Source organism: Geotrypetes seraphini, chromosome 7 (genome assembly GCF_902459505.1).
Source record: "Geotrypetes seraphini chromosome 7, aGeoSer1.1, whole genome shotgun sequence".
Lineage (NCBI taxonomy): Eukaryota > Metazoa > Chordata > Amphibia > Gymnophiona > Dermophiidae > Geotrypetes > Geotrypetes seraphini.
In genome coordinates, this window is record NC_047090.1 from 57,822,289 (window position 1) to 57,839,837 (window position 17,549).

General features: G+C 49.0%; 1 protein-coding gene across 3 annotated transcripts in view; it reads right to left on the reverse strand.

Moving 5' to 3' along the window:
• SMC1B (structural maintenance of chromosomes 1B) overlaps positions 1-17,549 on the reverse strand; it is an 896,774-nt gene that overhangs the window by 597,959 nt on the left and 281,266 nt on the right. The window lies entirely within an intron of this gene.

Genomic DNA, 17,549 nt, shown 5'->3' on the forward strand with positions numbered 1-17,549 from the left:
CCCAATACTGTGCAGCAACAAGATTCAATGAGTTTTGTTTTTGAGTCAATAAAGAAATATATCTGTACTATTGGTGGTTGTGTCTGGCAGTGTGTTTACAGGTCCAAAACTCAAAACCCCACTTGCACTATTACATATAGGTTTAGAAGTGGAATTCCACTCAACCTGCCAGAAGAAGTGAAGCCCACAAACTTCAGGATTTAGGCCTGAGCTTGATATCCTGCTATACTTAGAGGCTAAGGAACTAATTATCTGAATCTGACTTCACCCAACTTCTCTATACCTTCATCCTCTCCCACATGGACTACTGTAACGAGCTATTCATTGGATTTACAGTGAAGAATATACATCTCCAATGTGTATAAAATGCAGCAATCAGGCTTCTAAAGAACCTTCATGCCCACAATCCATGCCCAAGCTCTATCATCATCCCACTGACTACCCATAACCAAACACTGTGTCTTCAAGGACTTGATGCTAGCATACAAATCCTTGTATAACATGTCAACTAAGCTTCCCCCATACATGCCAAACAGACCACTCTGCTCCTAGGTGGAGACATGCCTCCAAACACCCCCTGGTTGTGCCCTTCAACTACTGAGCACCAGATGAAGATCCTACTCCCGTTTCATACCAAGCTATTGGAATCAACTGTCCCCTCAGATCAGATCCCTCGAAGGACTCCTGAACTTCAGGAAAGCAATAAAAACTTACCTTTTCATCTAAACCTTTCCTATTGCAATATGACTGAAAGGAAATGTATTGTAAAGTTAGGATGAACCCATTGTATTGTAAATGCAATAAATTGTAATCCCATTTGACTATATATTATGTATGTATGTAACCTGTTCTAAGCTCTTTGGGGAAAATGGGATAAAACAAAAATAAATAAATATCTTCACTTCAAAAGAGGGGCCAAAAATAGTGCAGCTAGTGCCAGATAGGCAGAATTTTTTTTGTTCCCTTATACTCAGTGTGCTTTAGTACTGCCAGTAAAACATGGAGAAACTAATCCAGATAATGATGGAGGGACAACAGCATCACCAGCTGCAGTTTATGCAGACAAACTTGGAGCTGCAGCAGTAAGTTTTACAGAAACCGGGCCTTTTCTCCCGTGAAAAGAGGAGACTGAGAGGGGACATGATCGAAACATTCAAAATACTGAAGGGAACAGACTTAGCAGATAAAGACAGATTGTTCATCCTCTCCAAGGTAGGGGGAAAACGAGAGGGCACTCTCTAAAGTTGAAAGGGGATAGATTCTGTACAAACGTAAAGCAGTTCTTCACCAAGAGAGTGGTAGAAAACTGGAATGTTCTTCCGGAGTCTGTTACATAGTAACATAGTAACATAGTAGATGACGGCAGATAAAGACCCGAATGGTCCATCCAGTCTGCCCAACCTGATTCAATTTAAATTTTTTTTTTTTTTTTCTTCTTAGCTATTTCTGGGCGAGAATCCAAAGCTTTACCCGGTACTGTGCTTGAGTTCCAACTGCCAAAATCTCTGTTAAGACTTACTCCAGCCCATCTACACCCTCCCAGCCATTGAAGCCCTCCCCAGCCCATCCTCCACCAAACGGCCATATACAGACACAGACCGTGCAAGTCTGCCCAGTAACTGGCCTAGTTCAATATTTAATATTATTTTCTGATTCTAAATCTTCTGTGTTCATCCCACGCTTCTTTGAACTCAGTCACAGTTTTACTCTCCACCACCTCTCTCGGGAGCGCATTCCAGGCATCCACCACCCTCTCCGTAAAGTAGAATTTCCTAACATTGCCCCTGAATCTACCACCCCTCAACCTCAAATTATGTCCTCTGGTTTTACCATTTTCCTTTCTCTGGAAAAGATTTTGTTCTACGTTAATACCCTTTAAGTATTTGAACGTCTGAATCATATCTCCCCTGTCTCTCCTTTCCTCTAGGGTATACATATTCAGGTCTTCCAGTCTCTCCTCATACGTCTTCTGGCGCAAGCCTCCTATCATTTTCGTCGCCCTCCTCTGGACCGCCTCAAGTCTTCTTATGTCTTTCGCCAGATACGGTCTCCAAAACTGAACACAATACTCCAAGTGGGGCCTCACCAATGACCTGTACAGGGGCATCAACACCTTCTTCCTTCTACTGACTACGCCTCTCTTTATACAGCCCAGAATCCTTCTGGCAGCAGCCACTGCCTTATCACACTGTTTTTTCGCCTTTAGATCTTCGGACACTATCACCCCAAGGTCCCTCTCTCCGTCTGTGCATATCAGCTTCTCTCCTCCCAGTTCCTTCCTATTATTAATCCCCAAATGCATTACTCTGCATTTCTTTGCATTGAATTTTAGTTGCCAGGCATTAGACCATTCCTCTAACTTTTGCAGATCCTTTTTCATATTTTCCACTCCCTCTTCGGTGTCTACTCTGTTACAAATCTTGGTATCATCTGCAAAAAGGCACACTTTTCCTTCTAGCCCTTCAGCAATGTCACTTACATACATATTGAACAGGATTGGCCCCAGCACCGAACCCTGAGGGACTCCACTAGTCACCTTTCCTTCCTTCGAGCGACTTCCATTAACCACCACCCTCTGGCGTCTGTCCGATAGCCAGTTTCTGACCCAGTTCACCACTTTGGGTCCTAACTTCAGCCCTTCAAGTTTGTTCAACAGCCTCCTATGAGGAACTGTATCAAAGGCTTTGCTGAAATCCAAGTAAATTACATCTAGCATATGTCCTTGATCCAGCTCTCTGGTCACCCAATCAAAAAATTCAATCAGGTTCGTTTGGCACGATTTACCTTTTGTAAAGCCATGTTGCCTCGGATCCTGTAACCCATTAGATTCAAGGAAATACACTATCCTTTCTTTCAGCAACACTTCCATTATTTTTCCAACAACTGAAGTGAGGCTCACCGGCCTGTAGTTTCCTGCTTCATCCCTGTGACCACTTTTATGAATAGGGACCACATCCGCTCTCCTCCAATCCCCAGGAATCACTCCCGTCTCCAGAGATTTGTTGAACAAGTCTTTAATAGGACTCGCCAGAACCTCTCTGAGTTCCCTTAGTATCCTGGGATGGATCCCGTCTGGTCCCATCGCTTTGTCCACCTTCAGTTTTTCAAGTTGCTCATAAACACCCTCCTCCGTGAACGGCGCAGAATCTACTCCATTTTCTCGTGTAACTTTGCCGGACAATCTCGGTCCTTCTCCAGGATTTTCTTCTGTGAACACAGAACAGAAGTATTTGTTTAGCACATTTGCTTTCTCCTCATCACTCTCCACATATTTGTTCCCAGCATCTTTTAGCCTAGCAATTCCATTTTTTATCTTCCTCCTTTCACTAATATATCTGAAAAAATTTTTATCTCCCTTTTTTACATTTTTAGCCATTTGTTCTTCCGCCTGTGCCTTCGCTAAACGTATCTCTCTCTTGGCTTCTTTCAGTTTCACCCTGTAGTCCTTTCTGCTCTCCTCTTCTTGGGTTTTTTTATATTTCATGAACGCCAACTCTTTCGCCTTTATTTTCTCAGCCATTAGGTTGGAGAACCATATCGGCTTCCTTTTTCTCTTGTTTTTATTGATTTTCTTCACATAAAGGTCCGTAGCCATTTTTATCGCTCCTTTCAGCTTAGACCACTGTCTTTCCACTTCTCTTATGTCCTCCCATCCTAACAGCTCTTTCTTCAGGTACTTTCCCATTGCATTAAAGTCCGTACGTTTGAAATCTAGGACTTTAAGTATCGTGCGGCCGCTCTCCACTTTAGCCGTTATATCAAACCAAACCGTTTGATGATCGCTACTACCCAGGTGAGCACCCACTCGAACATTAGAGATACTCTCTCCATTTGTGAGGACCAGATCCAATATCGCTTTTTCCCTTGTGGGTTCCGTCACCATTTGTCTGAGCAGAGCCTCTTGAAAGGCATCCACAATCTCCCTACTTCTTTCCGATTCCGCAGTCGGAACATTCCAGTCCGCATCCGGCAGGTTGAAATCTCCCAACAGCAGAACCTCCTCTTTCCTTCCAAACTTTTGGATATCCACAATCAGATCCTTATCAATTTGCTGCGATTGAGTCGGAGGTCTGTAGACTACACCCACGTAGATAGAAGTTCCATCTTCTCTTTTCAGAGCAATCCATATCGCTTCTTCCTCTCCCCAGGTCCCTTGCATTTCGGTCGCTTGGATATTGATCTTTACATAGAGAGCTACTCCTCCACCTTTATGACCATCTCTGTCCTTCCTAAAAAGATTATATCCCGGTATGTTTGCATCCCATCCATGTGATGTAGGGGAAAACACCCTCCAGGGATCAAGACAAAGTTGGACAAGTTCCTGCTAAACTGGAATGTACGCAGGTGAGGCTGGACTTATTTAGAGCACTGGTCTTTGACCTGGGGGCCGCCGCGTGAGCGGACTGCTGGGCACAATGGACCAGTGATCTGACCCAGCAGTGGCAATTCTTATGTTCTTAACTGGTAGAACTGCAACAGGGCTTGCAGACTTAGACATCTCTAAAAATTCAAGGAACTGGATCCCATGTGAGTGTTCTGGTTCCCGTATTACCTAAAATGACACCGGAGGATGAGCTGGATCACTTGGTAAATTTTGAAAGAACTGTCCACTTAGCTGGCTGGCCAGAAGCCATGTGAACTACATATCTGGGAAATCTGTTAACAGAGGGCAACCAAATTGCATTCCAGAGTAGGAAACCTGATGGCTGTGCTAACTATAAATATGGTAAGGCAGCCATCTTAGAATGGGCAGCCCACATCCTGGAATCCTACAGGCAAAAGTTTCAGAAGAGTACCATCCAGACAAAAGAGAGACTTTGCAGTTTTTTCTATACACATAAGAACATAAGAACATAAGCAGTGCCTCCGCCGGGCCAGACCACAGGTCCATCACGCCCAGCAGTCCGCTCCCGCGGCGGCCCAAACAGGTCATGACCTGTCTAAATCACCAGAAGGGGCCCCCATGCCACCTTGGTTTCCTGATGAGTCCTATCTTCCCATCGAAGTCCTAGCCCTCCGGTCTTGCACATGCACGACCTGGTTGGGTTTCTATACTTTCTCAGTATCCCACGATCCCTTTATCCCCCAGGAATCTGTCCAGTCTCTGTTTGAATCCCTGTACCGTACTCTGCCCGATCACTTCCTCCGGTAGCGCATTCCAAGTGTCCACGACCCTTTGGGTGAAGAAAAACTTCCTTGCATTTGTTTTGAACCTATCTCCCTTCAGTTTCTCCGAATGCCCCCTCGTACCTGTTGTCCCCTTCAGCCTGAAGAATCTGTCCCTATCCACCCTCTCTATGCCCCTCATGATCTTGAAGGTCTCTATCATATCACCCCTGAGCCTCCTTTTTTCCAGAGAGAAGAGCCCCAGCCTGTCCAACCTCTCGGCGTATGGGCAGTGTTCCAGCCCTCTTACCAGTTTCGTTGCTCTCCTTTGGACCCTCTCAAGTACCGCCATGTCTTTCTTGAGGTACGGCGACCAATATTGAACGCAGTATTCCAGATGAGGACGCACCATCGCTCGATACAATGGCATGATGACTTCCCGAGTCCTGGTTGTTATGCCCCTCTTTATGATGCCCAGCATCCTGTTGGCTTTTTTCGAGGCCGCTGCGCACTGTGCAGATGGCTTCAGTGATGCATCCACCAGCACACCCAAGTCTCTCTCAAGACTGCTTTCTCCCAACAATGTCCCCCCATTTTGTAGTTGAACAACGGGTTCTTTTTCCCTATATGCATGACCTTGCATTTATTCACGTTAAAGCGCATTTGCCATTTGTTTGCCCAGTCTTCCAGCTTGTCTAGAGTAACGGCCCCAGCACTGATCCCTGTGGCACACCGCTCATGACTCCCCTTCAGTCAGAAAATTGGCCCTTTACTCCGACCCTCTGCAGTCTACCCGACAACCAGTGCTTGATCCATCTGTGCACATCCCCTCCCACCCCGTGGTTCCACAGCTTCCTAAGCAGCCTTTCATGTGGAACCTTGTCGAAAGCCTTTTGGAAATCGAGGTAAATGATGTCGACGGGTTCCCCATTGTCCACCCGACTGCTTATTCCCTCAAAGAAGTACAGAAGGTTCGTTAAGCACGACCTTCCCTTACAGAATCCGTGCTGGCTTTTTCTCAGTAGGCCATTTCTCTCAATGTGCTCGCAAATGCTGTCCTTGATCATAGCTTCCACCATCTTCCCTATAATTGAAGTCAGGCTCACCGGCCTGTAGTTCCCGGGGTCACCCCTCGATCCCTTTTTGAAGATAGGTGTGACATTCGCCAATCTCCAGTCCTTTGGTACCTCTCCAGTTCTTAAGGATAGGTTGCAAACATGCTGGATTGTGCCCGCTATTTCTTGTCTTAGTTCCTTCAGAACCCTTGGGTGGATCCCGTCCGGACCCGGTGATTTGCCGCATTTTAACCTGTCTATCTGTTTGAGGACATCCTCCTTACTTACCTCTATGTGCTCCAATTTTTCAGCCTGTTCCCCACTCATGAGCTCCTCTGAGTCCGGTATATTAGATATATCTTCTCTCGTGAAAACCGACGAGAAGAACGTGTTCAACTCTCAGCTATCTCTTTATCCTCCTTAATCATTCCCTTCCTATCCCCATCGTCCAACGGCCCCACCTCATCTCTCGCTGGTCGCTTCCCCTTTACGTAACTGAAGAATGCCTTGAAGTTTTTCGCCTCCCTGGCCAGCCCCTCTTCGTATTTTCCTTTTGCTTTTCTAACCTCTCGGTGGCATTCCTTTTGGCAATTCCTGTGCGCCTGGTGATTTTCCTCCGTTGGGTCCTTTTTCCATCTCCGGAAGGATACTTTTTTGTCATTTATTGCCCTCTTTACTTCTGTTGAGATCCAAACTGGGTCCTTTGACCTCTTGTTCTTGCAGCCTTTCCTGAAACTGGGGACGTACCTTTTTTGTGCTTCCTGCAGGGTGTCCCTGAATAGGGTCCAGGCGCTTTCCACAGTCTCCATCCTAAAGATGTTTTTGAGCTTCCTCCCCACCATTTCCCTCATAGCAACATAGTTCCCTTTCTTGAAGTTGAGCGCAGTTGTTGCGGTCCTCCTTACTGTGGGTGTCCCCCTTTCTAATGTGAATCTGATCGCATTGTGGTCACTGTTGCCTAGTGGTCCTCCCACTTCTACCCCACTTGCAGGCCCCCCTAATCCGTTCAGGATGAGGTCAAGAGTAGCACTCCCAAGCGTCGGTTCCCTGACCAGTTGCTCCATGAAGCAGTCCCTCACAGCTTCTACAAATCCTGTTTCCCTAGTGCAGTTGGAGTGACCCGTACTCCAGTCTATCCCCGGGTAGTTGAAGTCCCCCATCACTGTCACACTTCCAGTCCTGCACTCCTGTCTCAGTTCAGCTTCCAAGTCGTGTCCGACTCCTTCCGGTGTACCAGGTGGGCGATAGTACAGCCCCAGTTTTATGCCTGCACCCTTGTTTCCTGGCAATTTGACCCATAGCGATTCCAGCCCCTCTGCCTTCGTTGCCATATCCATCCCGACCGAGTAGATAGAGTCCTTTATATATAGTGCTATGCCTCCCCCCTTCTTGTGGGTCCTGTCCCTTCTGTAGAGTTTGTACCCCGGCAGCGCTACATCCCAATGATTCTCCTCTGTCCACCATGTTTCTGTAATTCCAATTATATCCAGGTCTTCCCCCTTGGCCACGACCTCTAGTTCACCCATTTTGGCCGTGAGGCTTCTTGCATTTGCGTAAAAGCATCGCAGGTCCCGTCGTTTTTCCTCCACCTCTGCATTTACCTGGGCCGCCTCTCCTGTTCCCTGTATTTCTGCTTTGCCCTCAGCTTTTACCCTCGTAGCTTTCAGTTTCCCCACATTCCCGTCACCCCACTTCCCCGCTTTTCCTCCGGGTTTTCTTGCCCCCTCTTGGGCCCTGGCCTCTGTTCGATCCCCCTCGCCTTGTGTCACCCCTATATTGCCCTCCGTTTTCGCCCTTGTGCCACCAGTCCCCCTGTGTCCCCATGCCCCTTAGTCTCCTCCCAGCAAGCTCCCTTTACCTGTTGTTTCCCTCGCTGTCTGATCATAAGATCCATCGGTCTCTCTACTTCCTCTATGCAGTCAGCCCGTTCAGCATCTGTTCTGGATACTGTTGTCCGAAGCGTCAACATCAGATCAGCTGTCGGCTTTCCCCCTCTCCTCAGTTTAAAGCCCTCTTGATCTCCTTCCTCACATTGGTGGCCAGTAGTCTAGTTCCCTCTGTGCTCAGGTGCAGGCCGTCCCGCCGGTAGAGCCTACTCTTTTCCCAGAACGACGTCCAGTTCCTCACAAAGTGGAAGCCCTCCTCCTGGCACCATCTCCTCAACCATGTATTCACAGCCTGGAGGTCTGCCTGCCTCTTTGCATCTGCTCTCGGTACAGGCAGGATCTCTGAGAATGCTATCCTCCGGGTATTCCCTTCAGTTTACGTCCCAGGACCCTGAACTGGTCAGTCAGCGTGGCCATGCTGAAGTTCCTCCGGCTCACATCATTTGTTCCGACGTGGATTATCACCGCAGTCTCCTCTGTCTCTGCTCCGTCCAGGATCCTCTCGATCCTATCAGTGACGTCTCGTATCTTGGCCCCTGGGAGACAAGTCAATAGCCGGTCCTCCCTTCCTCCAGCTATGTGACTATCTACCTCTCTCAAGATCGAGTCTCTCACAATAGCAGACTTCCCTTTCCTCAGCAACCTCCTCTGTCTCAGGTTCGTGTCCTCTGTGTAGTGCGGTGTCTCTCCCTCGGGGTCTCTGTGAGTCACGGTCTCCTCCTCTTGTGTGGTTCCTCCGCTAGGTCCTTCCCCGGTGTCGCCTTGTGGATCCTGGGTCTCGTCTGCCGACATCCGTCTGTACAGCTGCTGGTCCTGTCCTTCCACCTTCCTATAGGCCTCCTCGATGAATCTCTCGAGGTCCCTCACCTGGTCCACAATGAGGCCTGCTCCGTCTGTGTCCTTGTTTGACCAGCTCGTCTCCTCTGTGTTGCGTAGTCCCTCCAGTTCCTGGACCTTGACCCTCAATCTGCTGACCTCCATCCTCAGGCTATCCAGCTCCTGACACCGACTGCATATGTATGCCCGCCTCCCGGAGGGGAGGTAGTCATACATATGACACTTGATGCAGTAAACTGGGTAGCTCTGCTGGGTTCCTGTAGCCTCCATTTCTTTCTCCTTGTTCCTACGGTCCCTCGGTGGTTGAGAGTGGTTTCCGGCGTGCAGCTAGCTGAAAGAGTAGAGAGAGAGAGAAGAATGAGAAGCTGAAAGGGTAGAGAGAGAGAGAGAAGAATGAGAAGCCGAAAGGGTAGAGAAAGAAGAAAGTGGAGAGAAGAAATTATATATATTTTTTTTTTTTTTAGGTTAAAGTTAGGTTTGCTGCTGGGCTGCCTGGGCTCCTTCTCAAGGCTCCTTCGCGAAGGCGCTCTCGCTAAGGCAAGCGCCGAACGGCCGTGCGCCATTGGCCCCCCTTCTTTTAAAGGGGCGGCCCAGGCTCCGACGTGACCTCTGACGCGGTGGGGGTGGGCGGAGCTACCTCTCGCCGCTACCCCGATCCAGCTATCTCCCCTCTGCTCTCCGGTTTGGCTTCCTCCCCTCTCCGACCTTGCCTTTCCTCTGCGCTGCCCCGGATTCCTCCGATTTAGCTCCTGCTTCTCTCTGCAGCCGCCGAGATCGCCTCGTGCTCTGGCCCCCCTTCTTTTAAAGGGGCGGCCCGGGCTCCGACGCGACCTCTGACGCGGTGGGGGTGGGCGGAGCTACCTCTCGCCGCTACCCCGATCCAGCTATCTCCCATCTGCTCTCCGGTTTGGCTTCCTCCCCTCTCCGACCTTGCCTTTCCTCTGCGCTGCCCCGGATTCCTCCGATATAGCTCCTGCTTCTCTCTGCAGCCGCCGAGATCGCCTCGTGCTCTGGCCCCCCTTCTTTTAAAGGAGCGGCCCGGGCTCCGACGCGAGCTCTGACGCGGTGGGGGTGGGCGGAGCTACCTCTCGCCACTACCCCGATCCAGCTATCTCCCCTCTGCTCTCCGGTTTGGCTTCCTCCCCTCTCCGACCTTGCCTTTCCTCTGCGCTGCCCCGGATTCCTCCGATTTAGCTCCTGCTTCTCTCTGCAGCCGCCGAGATGCTTCTCTCTGTAGCCGCCAAGAGAAGCATCTGAAAGATAATATGCCAAAAAAGTGGATGGTTTTTTGGTCTTCAGTAGAGTATCCATACTTGGTTAGCGCCGAGAGCTCAAGAGCTATGCTGTAAGACCAAAGTGACACAGAACTTCTAAAGCACTCGGCCCATGTTAGCAACTCCAGATACACCTGGAGTGGAGACATTCATCTACAGTGGAACCTTGGTTTACGAGCATAATTCATTCCAGAAACATGCTCGTAAACCAATTTACTCATATATCAAAGCAAGTTTCCCCATAAAAAGTAAGGGAAACTCGCTTGATTTGTTCTACCTCCTATTCCCCCCCCCCCGGCACTGCTCCACCCCACCCCACCACATCCCCAAAAGACGCCCCCCCCCCACCCCCAAGGCCACTGATGCGCTTCTACATCCCCCCCCTGCGAACCGGCATGGCCCCCCCGCCCGAAATGCTGCCCCCCCCCCTTGAACCAGCATCACCCCCCCTCACGAATGCCCGTCCCCCCATGCGAACTGGCATCCTCCGCCCACCCAACCTGCAAGCTTACTTATAGAAAAAGAAACACAGATGGGATAGTACGCCTTAGGAAACCCAATGGGAATTATGTAGAATCGGACTCCGACAAAGCCAAACTTTTAAATGAATACTTCTGCTCGGTCTTCACTTGCGAGGCGCCGGGATCCGGCCCTCAGCTGCCGATGAGGGAAAACTCGGAAGACCCGTTTTGAAATTTCGAGTTTACGCTCAGCAGTGTCTACTATGAGCTATCAAGACTCAAGTTGAACAAAGCTATGGGACCAGACAAACTACACCCCAGGATGCTCAGGGAGTTGAGTGGCGTCCTGGCGGAACCATTATCTGCGCTCTTCAATCTTTCCCTAAGTACAGGAAGAGTCCCGTTGGATTGGAAAATGGCTGTCATTCCACTCCATAAAAAGGGATGCAGGATGGAGGCTGAGAATTATAGACCGGTGAGTCTCACATCGATAGTGAGTAAACTTATGGAAACACTAATCAAACGCCAATTGGATACGATCCTGAACGAGGAGAATCTACGAGACCCTCATCAACATGGTTTTACAAAGGGAAGGTCCTGCCAATCAAACTGATCAGCTTCTTTGACTGGGTAACAAGAAAGCTGGATATAGGGGAGTCCCTGGACGTCGTGTACTTGGACTTCAGCAAAGCGTTTGATAGTGTCCCACACCGCAGGTTATTGAGCAAGATGGGTTCGAAGGGACTGGGTGAAACATTAACCGCATGGGTTAGGGACTGGCTTAGAGGTAGACTTCAGAGGGTAGTGGTAAACGGTACCCTCTCCGATACGACGGAGGTGATCAGCGGAGTGCTGCAGGACTCGGTCTTGGGCCCGATCCTATTTAACATCTTTGTAAGAGACTTGGCTGAGGGGCTTCGAGGTAAAATTACATTATTTGCCGATGATGCCAAACTATGCAACATAATAGGCAACCGCACAACAGATGAAAGCACAGTGCCCGACAAAAGCTCAATGCCCGACAGTATGATGCAGAACCTACTCCTGCTGGAGCATTGGTCAAAGACTTGGCAATAGAGAATGACACGGTGGCGGTTTACCCGCGGCCACCGCATTTTAGCCGCGGGTCACCCGCCGAAAACGGGGAAGAAAACTAGCAGTCGCTGCGGCGACGGGGACAAGGCCATTCACCGCCCGCGGGGCGGTGAATGGTCTTGTCTCCGCAGTGAGGTATCAAGGATCGCGCGGTCCCCGCAGCCACCGCCCGCCCGCCCGTAGCATTTAGCCAGCTCCCTCCCTCCACCTCACCTTAAATTTCGAGTTTTCCGGCTTCCTTTTTTCCGAGCCGCACGTGTTCAAAAATCCGTGCACGCGCGCCTGCGCGAGTCAATCAATCTTCTCCTCTGACGCAACCGGAAACAGGAAGTTGCAGGAGAGGAGAAGTTTGATTGACTCGCGCAGCCGCGTGTGCACGGATTTTTGAACACGTGCGGCTCGGAAAAAAGGAAGCCGGAAAACTCGAAATTTAAGGTGAGGTGGAGGGAGGGAGCTGGCTAAATGCACGGCTTTTTGAACGCGTGCGGCTAAGGAAAAAGGAAGCCGGCAAACTCGGAACGAATATAAGGTGAGGTGGAGGGAGGGTGGGGGCTGCTGGACCATTCTTCATTACTTTGCCATACTAATTCCATTCTATGTTAGGTGCCACGGACTCAGATTCGAGTCCTAGCGATGATGAGTTAAAGATCCCAAAAGAAGCCAACTTCTAAATCCAGTGGTTAGAGCTACACTACACTCCTTGTGACCCTGGGCAAGTCACTTAATCCCTATTGCTTCTGACACAATGGGCAGTTCCAAAGACCAAGACTGGCCAGTGTCAAAGACAGGATGCTGAGCTTGATAGACCCTTAGTCTCCACTGTTTTTAGTGATCAACAAAGTTCTATGTTTCTATAATCACCCTAATTCTGTTATCATTGGACTAGATATTCAAAATGATTTAAATGGCCAGGACAGGCTCCTGGCTGTTCAAATCATCTGTCCAGGGCTAACCAGGCATTTTCAATCTTCATGTTCAGCCCAAATGGTGTCACACAATTCAGCAAAAATACCCAATGTTGTTCCTCATAATTTAAATATTGCTCATAGAAGGAACAACATTGGGTATTTTTGCAAATGGAAGTTGGAGGGTTAATTCCCTTGAAACAGCCAATTGAGTGAAACATGAATTCATGCTGGGACACAAGATAGGTTGAATTTGTTTTGAATTTAAAAAGAAAAATGATCAATGAAGAATACTATAATGGCAAGAAAATATAATGATAAAACAGCAACTAATTTTGCCTATTTTTATATATTAAAAAAGTACTACATAAGGTGAATGTCCATATTGCTGTCTGTTGTTCTGCTGAGCACTGGCATTGAAACAGCAAAATGCATTTATTGCATACTTGTCCTCTGTCGGAAACATTATGGTGGTATATTAGTTGTGTTAATAAAAATTTATAAACAAAGCCCTGCCAGCTGAACATCTCTTTCTCTAGTTCAGCAGCAGGAACTTTGATTTATAAGAATGGAATACGCTAAATATTAGAGTACTAAGGCTTATATGGATGCTGCGGGGACGGTGACGGGGCGGTGAATGGGATGGCAGTGGCGGTGACGGGGCGGTGAAAGGGATGGCAGTGACGGTGACGGGGCGGTGAATGGAATGGCGGTGACGGGGCGGTGCAGAGGATGGTGGGCCGGGGACGGGGCGGTGACGGGGACAGATTTTTTCCCCGTGTCATTCTCTACTTGGCAACTAAGTTTCAATGCCAAAAAATGCAAGGTCATGCACTTTGGTGGCAAAAATCCATGAAGGACTTACACCCTAAATGGTAAGATCCTAGCAAGGACTGTAGCAGAATGTGACTTGGGGGTGATTATTAGCGAAGACATGAAGACTGCCAATCAAGTGGAGAAAGCTTCATCCAAGGCTAGACAAATCATGGGCTGTATCCGTAGAAGTTTCATCAGCCGTAAGCCCGAGGTCATAATGCCGTTGTACAGATCCATGGTGAGACCCCATCTGGAATACTGTGTACAATTCTGGAGGCCGCATTATCAAAAAGATGTGCGGAGAGTTGAGTCGGTTCAGCGAATGGCCACCAGGATGGTCTCAGGACTCAGGACTCCCGTATGAGGAACGACTGGGTAAGTTGCAGCTGTACTCACTTGAGGAACGCAGAGAGAGGGGAGACATGATCGAGACGTCCAAATATGTCACGGGCCGTATCGAGGTGGAAGAGGATCTCTTTTTCCTTAAAGGACCCACGGCAACAAGAGGGCATCCGTTGAAAATCAGGGGTGGGAAATTTCATGGCGACACCAGAAAATATTTCTTCACCGAAAGGGTGGTTGATCGCAGGAATAATCTTCTACAACAGGTAATTGAGGCTAGCAGCGTGCCAGATTTTAAGAAAAGATGGGATCGGCATGTGGGATCTCTTCATGGAGGTAGTTAGGGGGTGGGCCTTTAGTGTGGGCAGACTAGATGGGCCGTGTCCCTTTTCTGCCGTCATTTTCTATGTTTCTATGTTTCTATGTTCTACCGGCACGCAGCATCAAGCCACAGGAGGTGCCGGTGCTCGAAGATCGTGCCTCTCCTCCGACTGTGCTTTGAGCATCTGTGCATGCTCAAGGCCTTATGGCTCTCATTCTCTCCGAGTAGGAGGAGGAGAGGCACGATCTTTGGGCACCGGCACCTCCTGTGGCTTGGTGCTGCATGCTGGTGGGCGAGCCGTGGAGAAAACATATGCAGTAGTCCAGATTTTGGCCATCGGTGCACCAGGGCGTCTAGCCTTGCACTTCTGGTCTCATATCTTTGGCTGAAAAATTGAGGCACTTTCTTGTTGCGTTCCGTTCACATCAGATCGAATGACAGATGCCTCCAACGTCTTAGAATGCCCACAGGGCCAACGACCCCTCTTCCGGGTCCAATGTCTCTCTGCTGAGGTAGTCCACTTACACATTGTCCACTCCAGCTATTTGTGCTACCGTAATGGCCATCAGCAATTTCTCCTCTAGCTAGAGCGATGTACTTCTAGTGCCTCCCAGCCGGTTGGCACTGCTGTGGCATTGTCTGAGAATGCTCTTAAGGCTCTGCCTTCCAGCACCGACTGTAGGTTTTGCAGAGCCAGGCAGACCGCTCTCAGTTCTAGCCTCTTTATCAACAAGTTCTGCGGGATAGTGTCTATTTCCAACTGCAGTGAGGCCCCCCCCCCCCCCCCAGCCGAACAGGCTGGTTTTCAATGTTAGTATGACCCAGGAATTGATCTGAAGTGGAACCCTTTTTGCTAGAGATGGTGGGTGGAGTCACCAGCTCATGCTGTTGCGGGCTGCCTCACTCCAATTTAGAGGAGCCTGTAGGAAGTCTCTCTGGGGAAGCCAATGAGACAAGAGTGCATCCTGAAGCAGAAGCATATGTGCCCTTGCTCAGGAAACAACATCTAGTGCAGCCGCCATCGAGCCCAGAAACTGTAGGTAGTGCCATGCTGTAGGTGCTGGCTGCGACAGGAGGTTCATAATTTGCCCCCAAAGCTTCCGTTTGCTTGCCTCTGGTAGAAAAACTCAACCTTCCACCATGTTGCGGATGACACCAAACTATACAGCAGGGTTAAAACCACGGGAGACTGCGAAGACCTACAAAAGAATCTGACGACACTGGAAGAGTGGGCCAAAAAGTGGCAAATGAGCTTCAACATAGGGAAATGCAAGGTCATGCATGTAGGGAAAAAAAACCTGATGTTCACTTACAAAATGGGGGGGATCACTGCTAGGGGTAAGTAACCTTGAAAGAGACCTGGGAGTGATGGTAGACACAACACTGAAGGCGTCGGCACAGTGCGCCACAGCCTCAAGGAAAACAAACAAAATGTTGGGTATCATTAAGAAGGGTATCACGACCAGGACGAAGGAAGTCATCCTGCCACTGTATCGTGCAATGGTACGCCCGCATCTGGAGTACTGTGTCCAGTACTGGTCGCAGTACCTGAAGAAGGACATGGCAGTGCTTGAGGGAGTCCAGAGAAGAGCAACTAAGCTGATAAAGGGTATGGAGAACCTCTCATATACTGACAGACTGAAAAAGCTGGGGCTGTTCTCCCTGGAGAAGAGGAGACTTAGAGGAGACATGATAGAAACTTTCAAGATCCTGAAGGGCATAGAAAAAGTGGACAGGGACAGATTTTTCAAATTATGGGGAACCACAAGTACAAGGAGGCACTCGGAGAAATTGAAAGGGGACAGGTTTAGGACAAACGCTAGGAAGTTCTTTTTCACCCAGAGGGTGGTAGATAAATGGAACGCGCTTCCGGAGGCTGTGATAGGCAGGAGCACGATACAGGGCTTCAAAGAAGGTTTGGATAGGTTCCTAGAGGACAAAGGGATTGAGGGGTACAGATAGAAGTAGACGTAGGTTATAGGGATAGGAGTAGAGGTAGGTTAAAGAAATAGTCAGGGACCACTGCTCAGGCAATAGGCCTGATGGGCCGCTGCGGGAGCGGACCGCTGGGCGAGATGGACCTCTGGTCTGACTCAGCGGAGGCAACTTCTTATGTTCTTAACCCCCAGGTATTCCAAAGACTGATTGGCTCTTTCGAAAGTTTATAACCAAGCCCAGACTCCACAAAGTTTGAATAACTACCACCACTGCTCTTTCTCCCTCTTCTTGAGAGAGAGCTCTGATGAGCCAGTCTAGATAAGGATGAACCAGCCAACCAGCCCTACGGAGATGAGCTGCTACTGTCACCATCACCTTGGTATAAGTACAGAATGCTGTTGCCAGCCCAAATAACACTGAGAATTGATAACGATTTTCCAACACATGAAATCTCAGGAACTTTCTGTATACCAGGAAAATTGTAATGTGAAGACAAGCCTCCGTGAATTCCAGGGCGGCCAGAAACTCTCTAGGCTGGACCGCTGCAATGACAGAGCTCGCCTTGCATATCTCGTCCAAAGAAACAGCCGACGACTCTACTCAAGAGGACGAAACGTCTCTGGTAGAATGAGCTGCAGCACGAGGGGGGGGCTTCTTTCCGGCCACCATGTAAGCCATGGAAATGACCATAAAGATCCATTTGGAAATGGTAGTCTTAGAAACTGGTCTGTTAGCTAGATTGTGAGCCCACCGGGACAGATAGGGAAAATGCTTGAGTACCTGATTGTAAAACCGCTTAGATAACCTTGATAGGCGGTATATAAAATCCTAATAAACTTGAAACTTGAAACTACCCTTGCAGGCAGGGCCAGCCAGAACAAATAGATGGTCAGAGAGATGAAACTTGTGGTGACCTCCAGGTACCACAAGAAGAGCTTGCACACATCCAACACCCGGTCTTGCTCACTCAAGCCGGAGGAAGCAAAAGCAGAAAGACGGACTTCCTGATTCACATGGAAAGTGGAAATCACTTTCGGAAGAAACAGTGTGCAGCATCACACTGGGATGCAGAAAAGGATCCCAGAAGAAGAGAGCCTGAAGCTTTGAAACTCTACAGGCTGAGATAATAGCTACCAAAAACACCGTCTTGATCGTAAGATCCATAAGGGAAACCTGATCCAGAGGCTCATACAGCAGATGAACAAAAGAGCTAAGAACCAAGTTAAGATTCCAAGTCGGACAGGGAAGGTGCAACTGAGGCCTAAGCCACAGAGCACCATGCAGGAAGTGGGCCACATCTGGATGAGCTGCCAATGAGCCCCTCAGAGAGGGAGAGCCCATACAAAATAGCCCGGCAATCTGTACCCAGAGAGAAGCTACCTCTAGGCCCTTCTTGAGGCATGTGGGATCTCTAGAAAGAAGAAGAGATAATGGTTACTGCGGATGGGCAGACTGAATGAGCCATTTGGCCTTTATCTGCCATCATGATTCTATGTTCTATGTTTCTTGCTA